The sequence below is a fragment of the Felis catus genome, chromosome B1 (assembly GCF_018350175.1).
Source record: "Felis catus isolate Fca126 chromosome B1, F.catus_Fca126_mat1.0, whole genome shotgun sequence".
NCBI classification, from domain to species: domain Eukaryota; kingdom Metazoa; phylum Chordata; class Mammalia; order Carnivora; family Felidae; genus Felis; species Felis catus.
In genome coordinates, this window is record NC_058371.1 from 16,026,303 (window position 1) to 16,047,044 (window position 20,742).

Below are 20,742 nucleotides of genomic sequence, written 5' to 3' on the forward strand. Positions count from 1 at the left end.
CAGAGCAAGACAAATGCCATGTGATTTCACTTACATGTGGAATCTAAAAAACAAAACAAGCAAACAGACTCTTAAATACAGAAAACTAATTAGTGGTTGGGGGGGTTGGGGGGAGGGAGTGGGGAGTGGGGGGATGGACAAAATAGGTGAAGAGAATTGAGAGGTACAAACTTCTGGTCATAAAATAAGTAAGTCATGAAGATAAAATGTACAGCAGAAGGAATATAGCCAATAATGTAATAATGTTGAATCGTGACAGATGATAATTATGCTTATCATGGTGAGCAGTGAGTGATGTACAGTATTGTTGAATCACTATCTGTACAACTTAAATATAACACTGTATGTCAGCCATACTTTAATAGTAAAGTTTTTGAAAATTATATAAAATCTCAAAAAGGTAATTAGGTTTCAAAAGTAATATAAAAACAGGGAGGGGGACAAAACATGAGACTCTTCAATATGGAGAACAAACAGGGCTACTGGAGGGGTTGTGGGAAGTGGGGAGGGGCTAAATAGGTAAGAGGCATTAAGGAATCTACACCTGAAATTATTGTTGCACTATACGATAACTAACCTGCATGTGAATTTACAAAAATAAATTTAAAAAAAGGTAATTAGGTTTGACCCTTTGCATGCAGTATCATTTTACTTCAGGAAATTAAAGATTTAAATAAGCTTACATAAAATCCAAAATGTATTTATTTGGGCCAGAATTTCTTTACCCAGTGTCTGTGAACATCTGGGGCTCACAAATATGTTTCAAGTTGCAATTCACAAAATTGTATGCAAAATATCAAGTGTATGTGGATCTTCATAGAAAGTGAATTCACAGTTTAATCAGGTTCTCAGTCAGGTCTGTAATTGCGGTGACAACTATCCTGGCTTACCCACTACTGTGGCTTTTAGCCACACAAAGCCCCGAGTCCTGAGAGCTCCTCAGTCTCAGACAAAAAAATGGAACAGGTGGTCACCCTTCCGCAATCCAAGAAAGATCGATAAAAAGTAATCGATTAAAAATAATTCAAAGATTTATTTTCATTTCAGGTGAAGATACGAGTAAAACTTAGAAGATTACTTCTCAAGTCATAGAATGCTGCTCTTTCTTCTTATTTAACCCATGTCCTGAGAATGACTTTGTATATAAACCAAAACTACGATTTGGTTTATGACCCCCTCTGCGATTTGTCAATGACCCCCTCGTTACCATGAACCCTTACCTTTCATCACGTGTATTTTACTAGACTGAGATGTGATTACCTGGCAAGGTCACTACCCCAGATCAATCCAAAAGGAAAAACACATTATCACGTAAGAATCCTGATCTATGGCGTGATAGGGAACTCGGGGGCTCTCAGTTGGTTGAGGTGTCAGACCGCATCCAAATCGTGTAAGTTAAGCTAATTTCTGCCCTCATCGGAGGCAGGCTAGAAGTCAGGAGAACCATCCCGGGAGAGGCCTCTCCATGTTCCCACCACTGCGTGTGGGGAAGGATGGGGCCTGTGCACTCCTGGGAGGGGCCTGGTCTCACAAGGCATACTCAAATTACAGTATCTCTTTTGATTTCTACTTTTAATCCACTAGCCTTTGGTAAGGTCTTCTTGAACAGCCTACTTTGTCTCAGTGGTGCCTCAGAGAATCTTAGGAAGACCTTTAGGCCACCACCGGGGAGAGCAGTCCTTCTGAGGGGGATTTTCCAGTCCAGCTGACTCAACCAGGACATTCCCTTTTCAGTGCTCACCCTGGACGTTCTGGTTTTGTTCTCCGAAGAAAGGTGACTTTTGTCACATGCACACACTTTACGATGTCAAAGTATAAACATAGGTGGCTTTCTCCATCTGTTTAGTTTTTACCTGAAACTTTTATGTTTTTCGATGATCCATCGTGATCCTCAATCCCCAGGTTTTTAAGAGTTACACCTATTCCGTTACCATCATACCTGCATTAGTTGAAATGACGCATATAATTTAATATGTAAGTTTTATGAAACCGTAAGTACATGATCTCAAGATGGCAAATGTCAGACGTTTGGGCCACCACTTTCCCCTTGAGGACCCAAATCAGATACCACTATTAATCATAGTGTTCATTTTGTTAAGCCTAAACTCAGCCTCGGAAATTTTCTCAACTTCTACCAGACGTCTGGCAATGGTATACAGCATGGTATATATTTATATATTTATTATGTGTGTGTGTGTGTGTGTACACATATGTATACACACAGACATAAACACATATACACATACATAGTAGATATGTCTATTCTTATCATTTTTATTTTATTTTTTTAATTTTTTTTAATGTTTATTTATTTTTGAGACAGAGAGAGACAGAGCATGAACGGGGGAGGGGCAGAGAGAGAGGGAGACACAGAATCGGAAACAGGCTCCAGGCTCCGAGCCATCAGCCCAGAGCCCGACGCGGGGCTCGAACTCATGGACCGTGAGATCGTGACCCAAGCCGAAGTCGGACGCTTCACCGACTGAGCCACCCAGGCGCCCCTATTCTTATCATTTTTAAAATGAACAATTGTTTAAAAATTCTATGCCAGGCATGTGTCCTGATTTTGAGTTAAAAAAAATATCATCACTGTATGCACACCACATATACCCCTACATACATAATTATGGAGAAATATATCCACAATGCTTTGCCCTCAGAGAATGACCATAAACTTTTGGCTTATTAACAGGTTCATCTTACCCTTCCTGATATCCAATATACGAGAATCATCCTGAACTCGAGGTAAAGATCAGAAATAAAGAATACAAGTGAAGCAGCACACACATGATGGGTCAATGGCACAGGCTCTGGAGTTCAACACTGAGTAGGCTCGGAGTCTACGTCCTGACTCAGCAGCTTGTAAGTTCTTCTCGTTTTCTCTCGAGTCTCAGTCTCTTCACTTATGAAATGGAGAGAATAATCCCTACTTCACAGGGTTGTTAAGAAGTAAAGGAACTTTGTGGGGCGCCTGGGTGGCTCAGTCGGTTAAGCGTCCGAGCTTGGCTCAGGTCATGATCTCACGGTTTATGGGTTCGAGCCCCACATCGAGCTCTGTGCTGACAGCTCGGAGCCTGGAGCCTGCTTGGGATTCTGTGTCTCCCTCTCTCTCTGCCCTTCTCCTGCTCGTGCTCTGTCTCTCCCTCTATCTCTCAAAAATAAACATTAAAAAATTTTAAAAAATCAAGATGAAAGTTACCATTGCCAGTTTTCAAACCCCATTTCCTTCACATGAAAACCTAGTTGTTAAGAATTTCCTTAGATTCTTGCCCGAGTATTGTTCCTCTTTCTTCTGTGTTTTTCCGTGGCGTGAGATCCAGGAAAACCTGTTTTTAACAAAAGGAACAATGGGTTGGTTAAAATGTGAAATACATTCCACCACAGATACCTCTATATTGACTCCCAGGGTCTTGGTCCTTTGAACTGTATTATTTAGGTTATTAATGTGAAAGAGAGAAGAAATAACCAATAAAATCATGCACGTCCAAGACAAATGTCTCCGGTAAAACAATTAACCCTATAAATTCTGATATGAGCTCTTGGACATTTTTAGTTTGCTTGCATGCATGGATTAAAGGCATGCACTGATTTGTTCATCAGGCCAAGAGCAGAGAGAAGTGTCCACCTTTTGAGGGCTTTTCCTTTGAGGTCAATATGGACCTGTGAGGATGTCATCAGCGCCCCCTGCCTTCTGGGTCAAACCAGGCAGGAATTCCTGAAGGAATGGGTTCCTGAGCTGCTGTGTAGAACTCGTCGAAACTTATCATGATCTAGTCTTGGAGTTTCAGCCTGTAAGAAATTAAGAACATAAGGGAAAGGAAAAGAAGAAACATTGAGACATCTCTGATATACAAACCTAAGATCAGACTTCTATTCCAGCAGACATAAAAACCAGGTCCCTTCCCAAAACATTTACCCCTTTTAGCTCAGACATTATGTTGTAGCTTTTAAAGTGTTGTTTTGAATTTTATGATTTTATCCAACTGGGTAGGGAAGAGAACTAGTAATTTAAATTAAAAAGTAAACTGAGGACAGAAGACTTTGAAACAGGCTTACCAGTCAAAGAGCAATTTCTTTATAAATACATATGTTGTGTGTATATGTATGTGTGTGAGGGAAGAAAAGGGGGGTGAGAGAGAGAGAGAGAGAGAGAGAGAGAGAGAGAGAGAGAGAGAGGAAGGCAGGACTGATTATAATCCTGCTTGCTTATATGGCAGGATTGGGCTTTGTGTTTTCCTACGGTAGAAATGGGACTGCAGAAGACAGAAAGAAAGCCCCAGCAGGGAGGCATTCCTAATTCCTCTTATGCTTTCCCAGCTGAACCACCCTCCAGTGTTCCCCCCACTACACAACCCTCAGTCCACCCTACCTGTGCTCCGGTTCTGTGTGGACTAAATGACTTGTCCTCGTCAAAGGCCCTATGCCTGGTGACATACCTGTGCAGGGGCTGTTGATGCTCCTTGGGACTGATCTATCTCCTCAGAAATTGAGATACCACCATGAGAAGCACATCTCTGTAAGCATTAAAGAATCTATAGGAACAAAAATAAGATATGGTGATAAGCAAAGAAGAAAGGCTGGCATTGGTGATCATAGACGGTATTGGGATTTGTTTCCAGCATAGAAATGGTATTACCTCAAACTCTCCTTCTTCCAGATCCTATTTAAATAATTCAGAAATTCAATAAAAATTTATTGAGAACTGAATGCTTTGCAAACACTGGGGATCCAAAGGTCATTAAGACATGGTCTCTGCTATCAAGAATGTTGGTCTAGGGGCGCTTAGGTGGCTCAGTCGGTTAAGCATCCGACTTGGGTTCAGGTCATGATCTTAACAGTTCGTGAGTTCAAGCCCCATGTTGGGCTCTGTGCTGACAGCTCAGAGGCTGGAGCCTGCTTCGGATTCTGTGTCTCCCTCTCTCTTTAGCCCTCCCCAACTCGCTCTCTCTCTCTCTCTCCCCCAAAAAATTAAAAAAAAAAAAAAGAATGTTGGTCTAGTTGGAGACAGCTGAGTATATCATGATTAGTGCTGAGAGCAGAGTACAGAAGCTAGTAGGACCCTAATACCAGCCACTTGAATCAGGATGAAGGGTTGGGGTGAAGAATGTGTGTCAGGGAAGGTTACCCAGAAAAGACAATCTTGGGGTGAATTTTGAAGGAGGAACAGCAGTTCAGCAGTTGACTGGGCAAAAAGTGTGTGTGTGTGTGTGTGTGTGTGTGTGTGTGTGTGTGTGTGTCTGCAAATGGGAGTGAGCAGGCGGTAGGGAGTTGGACAGAAGTCACATCAGGAAACAGCTGAAGAAGAAAGTGAGAGAAAGCGTTGCAGGGGTTTGCAGGTGAATCCGTAGGGCTGCGGTGGAAGATGCAGGGAGGTGTGGAGAGAGACTGGAGAGAACCGAGGCCAGAGAGGTGGGTGGGATCAGGTTGACAGAGACCTTAAGTAGCAGCGGCAGGAACAGAGGCAGGTAAGGAACTGCTTCTTACCCCCAAAGCTGGGGAGCACCACAGAAGGAGGAGCAGCGGAGAAGCAAAATCAGGTCGATGTCACAGAAAGATGGCTTTGGCTGCAGCGAAGTCACTGGCCTCGCAAAGAGCCAGGCCAGAGGCAGGCAGATAGCCGGGAGTTATTGACATAACCTAGGTGAGAGCTGACAAGTGGTGGCGTAGAGAGGAGGGGACGGACACAGCAGGGCTAGGTGAAAATGTGAAAGAATTTCTCTCCACCCTTCTTCGTGGAACCCACCCGCCTCCAGCACAGTCAAGGAGCTTTGGCCCTTTTAGAGTCTGAGAAATACACTTTTCAAGCAGAGTGAGGCAACATACCCTAAGTGCTTGAGTGTGACTTCAGCTCCCGACTGGTCTCGTTGGCTTGCTTTTTTTTTTTTTTTTTTAATGGATCGACATTAAATCCTTGCCAGGTTTCCAAACCACCCCCCTTCCCCCCCCACTTCTCCTCCCCTCAGGAGCTTGGTCATCTTGCCTGGCATGAAAGCCAGGAGGACCTACTTTGAGTCTTTAATGATCTGAGTACCCTCTGAGAATGTCAGCAGGAAACTACAGAGACAGGTCCTAGCCCTTTATGCTCTATACCATTTTGGAAGCTCTTTCTCTCAGCCGGGCCCAGACACAATTTGCAATCCTTACAGAAAAATGTCAATGCTTTAAAAATAAGAACCAATTTAATTAAAAGTAAAAGGAGAAAAGTAATTAATATAATTATACTGCCCAAAGATCATCGCTGCTAACATTTTGGTGTGAGCATTCCTGTTCTTTTTCTGTGTGTGTTATGAACAGTTGAGGTTATTATTATATAGTTTTATGCAGATAGATAGATCCTAATATCTTGTTCTTTTCACTTAACCTTATTATATGAACCTTTCTCATGTGATTACAAACTTCGGGGGGAGGGCTATTTTACTGGCTGTGTAATATTCCATCAAGTGAAAGTTCCCCACTTTACTGTTTATTTAGCCACTTCCCGAATGTTGGTTGTTAGAGTCATTCCAAGTTCTATTTTTTTTTAATTTTTTTTTTAACGTTTATTTATTTTTGGGACAGAGAGAGACAAAGCATGAACGGGGGAGGGTCAGAGAGAGAGGGAGACACAGAATCGGAAACAGGCTCCAGGCTCCGAGCCATCAGCCCAGAGCCCGACGCGGGGCTCGAACTCCCGGATCGCGAGATCGTGACCTGGCTGAAGTCGGACGCTCAACCGACTGCGCCACCCAGGCGCCCCCCAAGTTCTGTCTATCATGAATAACTCTCTAATGAGGAATTTTACACAACCAGCTTTTCTCTGTATTCTCAATTATCTTCTTAAAATAACTTTACATTAGGAGAATAATTGAATCAAAGAAAATATTTAACCTTCTTGACAAAAGTGTCTTCCCCAACAACGTATAAGAGTGCCAAGATATGAACTTGAAACTAATTCTACTTATTGGCTGAATTATTTGGGGGCAGTTATTTAACTTCTCTGAGCCTCAGCTTTGTTAACTATAGAATGGAGGTGCCCATCTCACAGAATTATGAAATTTAAAAGATGTAATGTGTAATTTGGCACACGTTATGGTGCATAGGAGGTGTTCAACCCAAATATTAGTTCCTTCTTCCCTTCTGCTATTCCTTTTTCCAGTGTTTTTATTTTATTTAAGACATTGTTTTAACCTTTATTTATTATTGAGAGACAGAGGGAGACAGAGCATGAGCCGGGAAGGACCAGAGAGAGGGAGACACAGAATCCAAAGCAGGCTCCAGGCACAGAATCCAAAGCAGGCTCCAGGCTCGGAGCTGTCAGCACAGAGCCCGACGCGGGGCGCAAACACATGAACCGCGAGACCATGATCTCAGCCAAAGTCGGACAGTAACCAACTGAGCCACCCAGGTGCCCCTCCACTGTTGAATAAAATAGACTTCAGGTTTGTTGCATTTCCTATTAGTCGGGCATTTGGTCATGGTTGAAACATCTTAACCACGAGGCCTGTGAAGTGGGTAACTGTACCATCCAGGCACATTGTTTGTATTTGGCTTCTAGAACTCACTAGATACTATGTAATCGAATCAGTAGTAGATATTTGGTGCATTTGTTACTGTTACCGCATTTCTGAACAGGGCTAGTGTTTTATATATTTTTCTATTTTCTCCTTATGCAAATTATTTACCATCTCTGTTCACAGCTTCCCCATCAGAAAAAATAAGGATAATACATATCCGTCCTATCTTACTTGTGTAATGAAAGCATTTCTCGCTATCAAGCTTTTAACTCACAGACTTAACTACACACACACTGAGCAAGATATGGGTAGAATTAGCCACACATAAGAGAGACATAGAAGGAAAGAGGCAAGAAGACACTAACCTTTACCCAAAGCCTGTATTTTACACGTATTAATTATACACACACACACACACACACACTACCATGAGGTGCTTCACAGATATTCAGATTTCACAGATAAGGAGGGGAAGCAATGTCCTCGAGTTGCCAAGACACAATGCAAATACTAAACTGTATCGTCACATGCAGGAGGACACTTTTCTGTTTTTGGGGGGGCTTAGTCATTATTAAAACTATTTATGGGGTTGAACAATTGTTTTTACTAACTTGCACTTGGCTGCTTAGAGAGAAAAGCACAACACGGTGAATTCATCTGGGCAATTTATTTTATTGCTTCTGTTCAAAGGATCCCCTGAAAGGAAGCTGTGTTGATAACCACCAGACATCAGCGAAACCAGAGGAAACTATGATGTGTGTGCATGATGAGGGGGCAGGAAGAGTGGAAGAGATTTCATGATCCCTTAGTTTCGTTTGTTTTCAGGTTATAAAACATAAATGAACTTCAGTTGGAAGACAGTTCAATTAATATGTTAAGGATCGAGTACGAGCTCTGTGCTGGCTGCACGTGCCTGTAACCACCTATAACAAGCATGAAGGACGGTACGTGCGCCTCTTGGAAAGGAGAGGCACAAAATGAAAAGGCTTTTCGGGGCTCCTGGGTGGCCCAGTCGGTTAAGGCCTGACTTCGGCTCAGGTCGTGATCTTGCAGTCCGTGAGTTTGAGCCCCGCGTCAGGCTCTGGGCTGACCACTCAGAGCCTGGAGCCTGTTTCAGATTCTGTGTCTCCCTCTCTCTCTGACCCTCCCCCGTTCATGCTCTGTCTCTCTCTGTCTCAAAAATAAATAAACATTTTTTAAAAGTTTAAAAAAAAAAAGAAAAGACTTCTTATATTACTGAGGGCTCCTTTCACAAAAAAAATTTTTTTAGGACAGGTCAGAGTGAAATCTCCACCCTACCCCCCCAAGACAAATAAATATGTAGGAAAAAAAAAAAACCTGGTCAAGAGGGTATACTAAAAAAACTGATATGTCCATTGGGTGAAACCACATGAAACTGCAGTTTTGGAGGCCAAAAACAGTCAAATATCATCATTTTCATATGGCTGAGTTTATACATATGGCATTGTTCCATAAGTCTAGAGAGAGTTGTTTCTAGGAACTGGCTTCAAAAGTGACACTTGGGGCGCCTGGGTGGCACAGTCGGTTAAGCGTCCGACTTCAGCTCAGGTCACGATCTCACGGTCCGTGAGTTCGAGCCCCGCGTCAGGCTCTGGGCTGATGGCTCAGAGCCTGGAGCCTGTTTCTGATTCTGTGTCTCCCTCTCTCTCTCTGCCCCTCCCCCGTTCATGCTCTGTCTCTCTCTGTCCCAAAAATAAATAAAAACGTTGAAAAAAAAAAAGTGACACTTGGTAGTTAGGATTTGGGCGAGCTATTGCCTCTAAATTATATTCATCACTTTTAAAATGGAACTCAAATTTATATTTATATAAATATGCATATTTTTTTTATTTGAGAGAGAAAGAAAGTGTGTGCAAGCAGGGGAGAGAGGCAGAGAGAGAGAGAGAGAGAGAGAGAGAGAGAGAGAGAGAGAGAGAGAGAGAATCTCAAGCAGGCTCCACACGGGGCTCAATCTCACAACCCTGGATCATGACCTGAACCCAAATCAAGAGCCGATGCTCACCCGACTGAGCCACGCAGGTGCCCCAAGGAACTCTGAAACATTTTGACAGATATTTCAAACTACACAAAAGAAAAATAACTTAGTTACAACAGAATCTCCAAGTCCTGTGCTTCTTTCCTTTCTTCACCTGAAAAATCACCTGAATAATAGGTCGAGTAGCTTTGTGTTTATCTTGATGGCTGCATGCACAATACTTTGTAGGAATGTCTACGTTGCCCCCAGCACGGGAGAGGGCATGAAATAAGGAACTAGGAGGCCTGCAGCCTTCCAGTTGTGTGCAAAGCTTGGGCAAAGCTACTCGCCCTCACGGCTTTGGCTTACATCTGCATAAAACAAAGATAATAACTTGCCTCGTGGAGTAATTTGTGAGCATGACACGAACTGTAATAAAGTGAGAGACCTTTGTAATGACCAAGTGTTACACAATTAGAAAAGCTGGTTTCTATACGTTAATAAAGATTAATGCTGCGGCTCACTGAGCATTCTACAACCAGAAACTTAAATAGATTGTTTTCCGTTACCTCTTGCAGGGTAAGGAGAGAGAGAGCCAACTGTCGTGGCTTCGGCTTGGTCCCAGCGCAACGCCAAGGGCCACATGTCTGTTCTCTTCTTGACCAGTTCACGTGGCTGGTGTAGACAGATCCCGTGTCCTAGCTGGGGCCCTCAAAGAGTATTTTGTGGGCTTAACTGATGCAGAGAGGCTTCACGCACGGATCGGATTGAGTGGGGAATTGCAAAGTGCCCATTTTATGATCCCGGTGGTGGGGAGACACAGCTGGAGACAACCTGGTTTCCTAGATTGTGCCGATTTGCAGGCTTAGTGCATTCCTGCAATGTCACTTCGGTAAGTAGCAAGCGTTCTTACAAGATCTGCTTGAGCGCAGCAAAGATGTGGCCACTGTCCTCCAGGGCCTCGCACCGGAGCCTGGGGTCAGACAGGTGACTTAACAACAGCACTGCGGTAGACATCAGAGTAGACCAAAAAGGCGACGGGGAAACCGAGCAGGGAGAGATCAATTCTAACAGGCAGTTTAGGACGCTTCGTTGAGAAGGAGGAATTAGGTCAAATTGGGTGGCTAGGAAGGAAGGAAAAGAATTCAAGCGGACGAATAGTTTGATGCAAGAAATCAGGGGTCCACGCGGCAGTTCATGTGCAAGCTACATGGGGCTGGAGATCGGGGAGGGGTGAGAGGGCTTTGAACACCTGCCAGGAGCCGAGGCATTAGGCCTTTATTCTGTAGGAAGCAGGGAGACGTCCTAAAGGCCTCCAAGCAAGAAAGTAACGCCTGGAAGTCCCACAAACCAAGAAGGAGGTCAATTCTCGAATGGAAGGGTGGGTGGGGAGATAAAGGAGCCTTTCAGTTCGCAGTGACACAGGAGCCCTGAAACGCAGACATCCTTCAAAGGAGATACATTGAGTTACACTGTAGGCTCCCTGAAGGCAGGGTCAGGGGCTTAGCCATTTTTGTTTCCTTCTTGTCAAGCGCAGTACGCGGTGGTTAAAAAAAGAGACAGGAAGGAGGCAGGGAGCGAGGACGAAAACTTTGCTGAATGAACCAAACTCACGCAGAGGTAGGAATGGTGTGGCTGTTCGTTTTGTTTTTCACTTTTAACGTTTATTTTTTGGGAGAGAGCGCGAGCGAGCCTGGGGGAGGAGCAGAGAGCGATTGGGAGACACTGAACCTCCACTGCGGGGCTCGAACCCACGCACCGTGAGGTCCTGACCTGAGCCTGAACCCACTGAGCCACCCAGGCGAACGGTGGGGCTTTAAACGGCTGCACCCCCGCGAAGGCTGAGCGCAGGCCCCGGGGTGGGGGTGGGGGTGGGGGAACTGGTCCCAGTCCCGCCCCAGCCGGGGGGAGGTCGGACGGGCCTCCGCGCAGCCCAGAGAGTCGCTCTCCGGAGGGAGGAAAGGGCGCCTACCTCAGCTCGGCCGGGAGAACCGAACGCGCCCACCCAGGCCGAGGGCGAAGCGGTCGCTGAACTCAGTCTGCGGGAGGCGTGAGGCCTTCGGAGCGGCGGACTCACAAAGCGAACGAAGGCGCCTCTGGGGCGGGTGAGGCGCCGGGAGGGCTCGCCCGGGACGTCGTCTCTCCCCGCGGAGCCGGAGGGCGACCGTCCCCGGCGGGAAGGGGGCGCGCCCGGTCCCACCCAGCGGCCGGCAGGACCCGCGCGAGGCCGCGCCCCGCTTTCGGGGTTGCCGCGGCGGCGGTTTGGGGGTGCTGCGGCTTGAGAAGGGGGCACCGAGAATGCAGAGGGCTCTGATCACAGCCGGCGCCCTTGCCGGCCTGCCCTCGACCGCCGCCGCCCCGAGGCCAAGGGCCCTCGTCTGCGCCACCGCAGCCGCGCAGCCTGGGCCGCTGTCCCCGGAGACTTGTGTCCCGGCACGCGGCAGGCCCTCCCCGCGGCGCGTCTCCGGAAGCCGAGGGAAGAGCCCTCGAACGCGGGCGGCTCGGGGCTGAGCGGAGGAGACCGACCCCCGCCGCGCCCCGGGGTGTGTCTGCCGCCGCAGGGCCCGAGCTACCCCCGGAGGCGCCGCAGGGCGCAGCGGTGGCGCAGCGGGGTCGGTGGCCCGGGTGGGGGACTGCGCCTGGGGCGCCTGCCGACGCACGGAGGTCGGGGTTCTCTCAGCCCTAAGAAAGGGCCTGGCAGGAGAGGGTACCTGCAAGAAAGGAATTAATCTGCAGGTAGCTACGTTCTTTCTGTATTAAGACAAAGCACTGCGCTCCCCTCTGGATAAATCAGAAAAGTAACAGTCAAGCTTGACGGAGAGTCAGGCAGCGGGTCCCGAGGCAGAAACCCTTTCTACCGCCTCCCCTAGCTGTCTCTGTTTCCTCAACGCAAAAACTACCGTGTACCTGTCTACACAGCGTCTTCCGGAAGATTAGGATAAAGAGATCTTTTCCTTACCAGGAGAGTCGGCTAGCATCCTATGTTCTTTGCATTTCCACGTAAAGTGTAGAATCCGTTTGTCAATTTCTGCCCCCCAAAGAGCTTGCGCAGACTTTGATCAGCGTTGTATTGGACCTATTTTGTCAAATTTATTCCTAAGTATTTCATGTTTTTGTAAATTTAGTAAAAATTTGATGCTATTGTAAATGTTATTTCTTAATTCAATTTCCAAGTGTTTTTTGCCAGTAGAAATCCAGTTGGGGCGCCTGGGTGGCTCAGTCGGTTGAGCATCCGACTTCGGCTTAGGTCATGGTCCCCGGGTTTGTGCGTTGGAGCCCTGGCTCGGGCTCTGTGATGACAGCTCGGAGCCTGGAGCCTGCTTGGGATTCTGTATCTCCCTGTCTCTCTCTGCCTCTCCCCTCTCTGCCTCTCGCCTGCTCGTACTCTGTCTCTCTCTGTCTCTCTGTCTCTCTCCCTCTCAGAGATAAATAATTAAAAATTAAAAAAAAAAAAGAAATAGTTAATTTTTGTACACTGATCTTTTATTCTGCTAAACCTTAATATTGGATTTTTAGCGCCCAGAACTGTGAGAGAATAAAGTTCTGCTGTGTTAAAACACCCAGTTTGTGGAAATTTGTTACAGCAGCCCTAGGAAATGAATACAGAGATGTTGGATTCCCAAACCCTAATTGTGGATTTATCTATTTCTCCTTGCAATTATATCAATTTTTGTTTCATGTATCTTCAAGCTCTGTGTTTAAACATACAGAATTGTTATGTCCTCTTGAGACACCAACCCCTTTCTCCTTATAAAATGATCTTTTTCATTCCTGATAACACTCTCTCTGTTACATCTTTTCCTATCTTTTTATTTTTTAACCTATTTGTATCCTGTGTGCACAGTGCGTTTCTTCTCGCAGGCACGTACTTGGGTCTTGCTTTCTTTTCCTGTATGACAGTCACTGCTTTGACTTCATTATTTTTGCCTACTATTTTGAGACTTCACTTGCATGCCTTTTTAAAAGTAGGGAGGGTTTTTTTCCCCCTTAGTTTCTCCTTAGTGTACTATTGACAGGTTTTTAGTAAAAATTGGAGACCTCGAATAGGTACTCTTTTGAGAATAGCTACATGTGATCTCCCCCTAGTGGCCACGTTGAATAATGTTATGAAATTCAATCATTTTCTCCCAGAGCACAACTTCTCCATGGCAAGCTGTGTGTACTTGAGGGCTGGGTCAATTCCTTGTCAACTTGACTTTAGTGTTTCCCATAGCAGTGAATAACCTGCCTCATGGTCCCAAGAGACGCCCAGTGCCAAAATAAGCCAAGAAAGGAAACTTGGCAATCTTGAAACCTGACAAAATACTAGCCACCCCAAGTAATTAATAACAATGATGGTGTTACGAATACCTTAGTAAGTAACTCAGAAACATAAAAAATGGTTGATGTAGGATAGTCATGGAAAGTAAGTAATGTAAATGTTGACTTTCAAAAGCGTTCAGAAGGAAGACGAAAAGAAAGCATAAAATAAAGTGACAGAAATAAAAATCTTAAATATGTATAGTAGTTCCTTTGCAACTTCCTTTGAATCTACAATGACTTCAACATAAAATTTAAAACATATCCGTTGTCATGATAAGTGGAAATGGATCCAAACTCTCTAGCTAAAAGAATAAAGGTATCAACTTTTTTTTTTTTTAAGGAAAAAAATAACATACAGAGCTTTACAGGGCACATACATAAAACACACAGAATAGTTCAGAGTAAAGGGTTAGAAAAAGATAAACTAAGAAAATGCAGACCAAATGAGAGCAGGTATTGCCCTGTTCCTTTAGAGGGAAAAGACTTTAAGGCAAAAACATCACTGCAGATAAAAAGGACCACAACTTAGTGATAAAAAGTTAAATTTACCAGGAAAGTATAACAATTCAAATCTTGTATTCCTTTAAAATTAAAGCCTAAAATACGTAAAGGAAAATTTGCTAGAGCTACAAGGAGAGATTGATAAGCCAACCATTAAAGTGGCTGTGAGTTTTATATGGCAGACCATTATTACAATCATATTTCTGCTAGTATAATTACTCCTACTTTATACGACGAAATTCCATATGCCTATATTTCATAGTGCTCCACAAAAATTATGGCGGGTTACATGTGCTCCGCTTCTGCAAAAGTTGAGAACTATTGCACTAGAAATCGAGGCACATCATTTCTTATTCATTCAACAGCATTTACGGAACAACTATTATGTTTACGTATCATGGAACATATATGCTCCAAGAGTAAGTTGTACCTATTTAGTTTAGCCATTTAAATAATGCATAAGCTGGAGTTACATAGAACTTCAAAAGAACTATAGTTTTCTATAACTATAGTTATAGCCCTGAAGTCCCTCTACCGCCATTCTCTCTCTCTCTCTCACTTTCTGTCAATTAAGTCTGTATCTCCTTCTTTTTTTTTTTTTAATTTTTTTTTCAATGTTTATTTTTTTGGGGACAGAGAGAGACAGAGCATGAACGGGGGAGGGGCAGAGAGAGAGGGAGACACAGAATTGGAAACAGGCTCCAGGCTCTGAGCCATCAGCCCAGAGCCCGACGCGGGGCTCGAACTCACGGACCGCGAGATCGTGACCTGGGTGAAGTCGGACGCTTAACCGACTGCGCCACCCAGGCGCCCCTGTATCTCCTTCTTAAATAAATGTGCTTGATGGAACAAGCAACAGTAAAGAATTTCCAAAATTATGATATGTCTTCAATATATTTTCTTTTAAAACGAAGAAAATACTATAGCAAGTACAAATACTGGCCTAGAAACTCAACTGTATGAGGCAACTTAATCTCTATTAAGAGACTCCATTCTGCCAAGTGGTGAAAACAATTGGGGTCCCCTTCTCTCTCCCCTTTTTGCAATGATTTACATCTAAATTCCAGGGATTTCTGTAGTACTAAGGGTAGGAAGGGGGGGGCATATGGTCTGATCTTCACCTATCCATGCTGGCATCAGAGGCCAGGTCCTTATCACCTCTGGTCTTCCGTCACTGCTCCATCAAGGTCACTCGACATTTGCCTCATTTCCAACCATGAAGCTCTTCAGGTCTGGCTTGTTTTCAGCTAACCTTGTTGTCCTTCGGTACAAAATGTTATTCTGCTGCTCCCACACCTCCTGGGGCAGGAGAAAGTTCATGGGGGCTATCTGGGGCCCTTCACACTGGGAGACTAACCTACAGGGGCTGGGATTTGTATAATTTTTTTTTTTAACGTTTATTTATTTTTGAGACAGAGAGAGATAGAGCATGAACGGGGGAGGGTCAGAGGAAGAGGGAGACACAGAATCGGAAACAGGCTCCAGGCTCTGAGCTGTCAGCACAGAGTCCGACTCGGGGCTCGAACTCAGGGACCACGAGGTCATGACCTGAGCCGAAGTCGGACGCTTAACCGACTGATAGGGGCTGGGATTTGTTCACCTCCTCCCTTATGCTACTTGGATAGACCGTGCGTACTAAAACATCACCCAGCCTTTTCTCTCCTGCTTCTTGCTGCCTCTCTGAGCTGCGGGGGAGAGTACAGAGCCCCTGTTTCTCAAGGACCCCCACTAACATCTTGCTCCTTGCTTCCTCTCTAACATAACCTCCTTTCTCCCCAGGCTTGGGAAAATTTGATATACTCTTTAGAAGGATGGGGTGGGCAGGAAAATTCACTTTCCTTTAGGTATTCTCCCAAATCTACTGTTTATACTTGAAATCTTTCTCTTCTTTTGGAAATTTTAATGCCAGGAATTGTTTTTATTTTCTCTCTGCTTTCTGAGTGTTTTCTTTTTTCTGAGGCAACAACACAGAATATCTATCTATCTGCATGAGAAAGGGTCATGGGCTAAAAGAAGCATATAGGGGGAAAAACCCTTATGCGTTAAAATAGCAAAATATTGTTATTCAACAGTACAGAGCAAAAATGGCCTCTCTGATAACACTGATTTTAATAGTAACAGGGATTGTCCTGTTAATGAAGTGAAAGCAGATGAGCCCCTAAATCATAAAAAAGATGGCATGGCATTTTAGTATACAGGTCAGAGACAGACTTACAGAATTCACTGAAATGTTTTTAAAAATGATTTGTCGGGGGTGTCTGGGTGGCTCAGTCGGTTAAGAGTCCGACTTCAGCTCAGGTCACGATCTCGCGGTTCATGAGTTCAAGCCCCGCGTCCGGCTCTGGGCTGATGGCTCAGAGCCTGGAACCTGCTTCTGATTCTGTGTCTCCCTCTCTCTCTGCCCCTGTTCACGCTCTGTCTCTCTCTGTCCCAAAAATAAATAAACGTTAAAAAAAATTTTTTTTTAAATGATTTGTAAGGCGGGGGAGGTGCCTGGCTGGCTCTGTAGGAATAGTGAGCGACTCTTGATCTTGGAGTCACGAATTCAAGCCCCACGTTGGGTGTGAAGGTTACTCAAACAAAAACTTTTAAAAAACACAGCTGGTAGGTTGTATGAAACACTAACTACTAGGGAAGCCAGTTGAAAACGTACTTAAAAATCAATCAAGTCAACTCCCAGTGAATAATGGCTTTATTCACAGAGAATGCAAGTCAGAAACGAGAAGTGTCCACGTGGAAGGTAAATAGATACTTATAGTCGGAGGCATTATTACTATCCATACAATTAAGCTCACTTGCGCCATAAAATACTGAATATGCTTGTTGGAGTCTTGGAGAAAGTAAGGAGGGGAGAGAAGTTATGGAATTTTCTTTAGGAAGGAGGGGATCTGCCTGTGTTAGTGGGGGAGTGGGGTGCCAGGCTCCCCTGCCTCCAGCAGCCCAGTGAGCGAACTCTCCAGGGATAAGGGCTTTCCAGGAAAACAAGTCCCTCTGGCCATTTATTTATTTTATGATTCCGGGGCTCCTCTGCCCCCAGAAATCATAGCCTTTAAATAATGGTGCCTAAAATCTTTCTAACAAAGCTTTTTGTTTCAGAAGCATTCATACGCTGTTAAAAACACAAACTCTGAGGTGCCACATTGAAAGTTATTCACCTGGGAAGACAACCGGAGCCCTCGTTGGACCCTGTCACCCCCTGCACTGGAATGGCCTTGTAGACACCACAAGTATGTCTGTTCCTGCCATCTGACAATCTTACCTTTCTGATTTTCATATCACCAGTACCCTACAAAGTTTTGGGTGTCTGAAGTGAGGATCCGATAATGTTTGCTGAGAGATGAAAAAAGAAAAAAAGTAAATGAATGAGTGAATCAATTGGGTGCTAATGGTTCCGATCATTTCTATTATGGTGTGGGAGAGTAGGAGGAAAACGCATCCCCTAAGGAGTGGACCACTAAAGGGTAAAAAGCTTCTAGAATGAACAGTGGGTTAAAAAAAAAAAAAAGACACATTTTGTAGTTTCATAATTTTCCCTGGCATTAGCTACAATAGGGACTAGTAGTTGAAGCATTTTGTAGGAATACCCTGTGTGTGCTTTGATAAGGACTTTAATGGCACCTGGTTATAAAGGATTTGTTAATTAAGGCATTGTTCTCACTTGATAAGCTAATGAGCAAGAATGGCAGAGAAATATTGCATTTCTTTTCTTTTGCCTTTTTGGAAGCAATGCATCAGTGTGAATACTTTTGAGTGAAATTCAGAAATTTATATGTGGTCTTATGCTATCGAAACAATACGTTCTCAGAATTAATTCCTCTTTGCTTAATGGGGAAATTTACCATTAACAAATAGTAATGGTATGTACTAATTATTAACAGTTTTAGATATATACCTACACACGGGCATTGCATTATCACCACGATCAGCAAACCCTTAAGTGTTTTTCTTTATTTCCTGTACCTTTTCCTCTTGAGCAGCTCCCGTTCTCTATTCCAAGTCTGGTAAAATATCAAAGATTCTTTAAAGTTTCCACTAAAAAAAAAAAAGCCAAAAAGATGGGGCGCCTGGGTGGCTCAGTTGGTTAAGCTTCCAACTCCTGATTTTGGCACAGGTTATGATCTCACAGTTGGTGAGATCAAGCTCCACGGGGGGCTCTGTGCTTATGGGGCAGAGCCTGCTTGGGATTCTCTCTCTCTCTCTCTCTCTCTCTCTCTCTCTGCCCCTCCCTTGCTCATGCTCACTCTCTCTCTATCTCTCAAAATAAAATAAATAAACATGAATTTAAAAATTCAAATTCAAATTCAAAAGAGACTAGCTCAATACCTTGCTGTCATTTCTATATAGCCCTGTCGCCCCACCCGCCAGCCTCCAGGACTCTATGCCACATTTGAAGGCAGAGTTGTCTCTCTTATCTCCTAGATACCTTGCCCATTCTCGTGCTGGCAGAAAGCCACAGAGTGCTGGGACTGGCAGGTGGACACATGTTCTGCTGGGTGCCATTCTCTGCCCTGCCTGTGTAAGTGATACGTGGATCTTGTGATCGCGGGCAGCTCATGCTCCTGAGGACATCTGAGGCCTCTCTTTTCTGAGAAAGCCCGTGGAGGGAGAGGACAGTGTATGAATTGCCGTGGAAAACCTCTTGTCAAGGATTCCAGCTATAGGTCACCTGACACGACAGGATAGTTGGACAGAAGCCAAGGAGAAATGCGATACCTTCCATTTAGAAAACATAAAAAACTGTGACTAGTAAAATCAAGTGTAAAAAGATGATAATACTTCCTGAGTGAATATGTTAATATTTCATTTTAATATCTATTAAAAATTGTCTAGTGATATTTAAATAATTGAATACCTTGATAGGAAAGACAAATCCAGACATATAGGCAGACAAAACTTTCTGTTTTTTAAGTGGTTGTAGAATCACATATAAGTTGTCTTATTTTTTTAAAGATCAGTGATCAAATAAATAAGTCATGATGTGGTGATTTCATTCATTGAAACTACTTAAGAACTTCATATATGACAAACTAGCATTAGTAATCTAAGACAAATAATGGAGAAAAGGAGATATCTACTTAAGATTTAGTGTTGGGATACCTGAGAACGGTATAGTATGAGATGAGATCAAAAGAAGTAGAAGGATAGGCTAGTAGGACAGATAGACTAATCTGCAAAAGATATACATTTATATCAGAACATGAAGTATATCATTGTAACAGGGATCGGTTTGTATTTAAATATATAGCACTGTTAGATCAATGTAATAAAAAGTATCAAAAGAAAAAAAAAGTAAATCAAAGTGCCTAGGTGGCTCAGTCGGTTAAGCATCCGATGTTGGATGTCATGATCTCACAGTTCATGGGTTCAAGCTCCATGTAGGGCTCTGTGCTGACAGCTCAGAGCCTGCAGCCTGCTTGGGATTCTGTGTCTCCCTCTCTCTCAGCCCCTCTCCTGCTCACTCTCTGTTTCTCTCTCTCAAAAATAAACATTAAAACAATTTTTTTTAAGTATCAAAGAAAACAAAATGAACACTGCTCAACACATATTTATTGCTCCAAATATATAAAGAATTATAAATACAGATACATACTCTGCTTTCACGCCATAGGCAGTCACCAAAGATTAAAAATTTACACAAAAGGGAAGCAAAAATAATATAAAAACAGGGAGGGGGACAAAGCATAAGAGACTCATAAATATGGAGAACAGAGGGTTCCTGGAGGGGGTGTGGGAGTGGGGATGGGCTAAATGGGTAAGGGGCATTATGGAATCTACTGCTGAAATCATTATTGCACTGTATGTTAACTAACTTGGATGTAAATTATAAATAAATAAATAAATAAATAAATAAATAAATAAATAAATAAATAAAGTAAAAAAAAAGGTTAAAAATTTTTTAATTAAAAAAATTTATACAAAAGGAAAACCCTGACAAACTAAATGGAATCACATGGAGTATGTGCAGTTCCATAGCAAAGATGTGCAAATTAGAACTAATTAAATGGCACAAATAACTAAAAGATGCTTTTTTTTTTAAGACAGTGTTGGAGGAGGATCCATAACCCATTGACCCTGCTGGTGGGCTGCATTATTTCTGAAGAGCAACTTCTCAATATGTAGCAAGAGCTAAAAATCTTTTAAGGCATTTAATCTGTTCCACTTTAGGAAGGAGAAAAGAGAAGGAAAAATCACAAAGGGGAAAATGAACTTTGTGCAAGTATGTAACAGCATTATTTTTCATAGTGAAAATAAGAAACATCTCTGACGCATAAGGAAAATGGTTTAGGCAACTGCTCAATGTTAGCAGAATGGAACGCAGTACACTATTATGTGCATTTTGTTGATCCATGAAAATCTGTATGTAAAGCTGTAACAAAGCTCAACAAGGGATAAATATGTCCACTGCTAAACTGTTAGTTTCTTGGGAGACTGAACCATCTCATAGTAAATGCACAGGGCCAAACTTTGTTC

The 20,742-nt window shown here is 43.6% G+C and overlaps 1 long non-coding RNA gene across 1 annotated transcript; it reads left to right on the forward strand.

Moving 5' to 3' along the window:
• The first annotated feature begins 16,768 nt into the window (after positions 1 to 16,768).
• On the forward strand, positions 16,769 to 20,667 carry LOC111560093. The gene is made up of 3 exons (XR_002741614.2): positions 16,769 to 17,011; positions 17,368 to 17,498; positions 20,310 to 20,667. It is a non-coding gene; the product is annotated as an uncharacterized LOC111560093 (long non-coding RNA).
• The last annotated feature ends 75 nt before the right edge of the window (positions 20,668 to 20,742 follow it).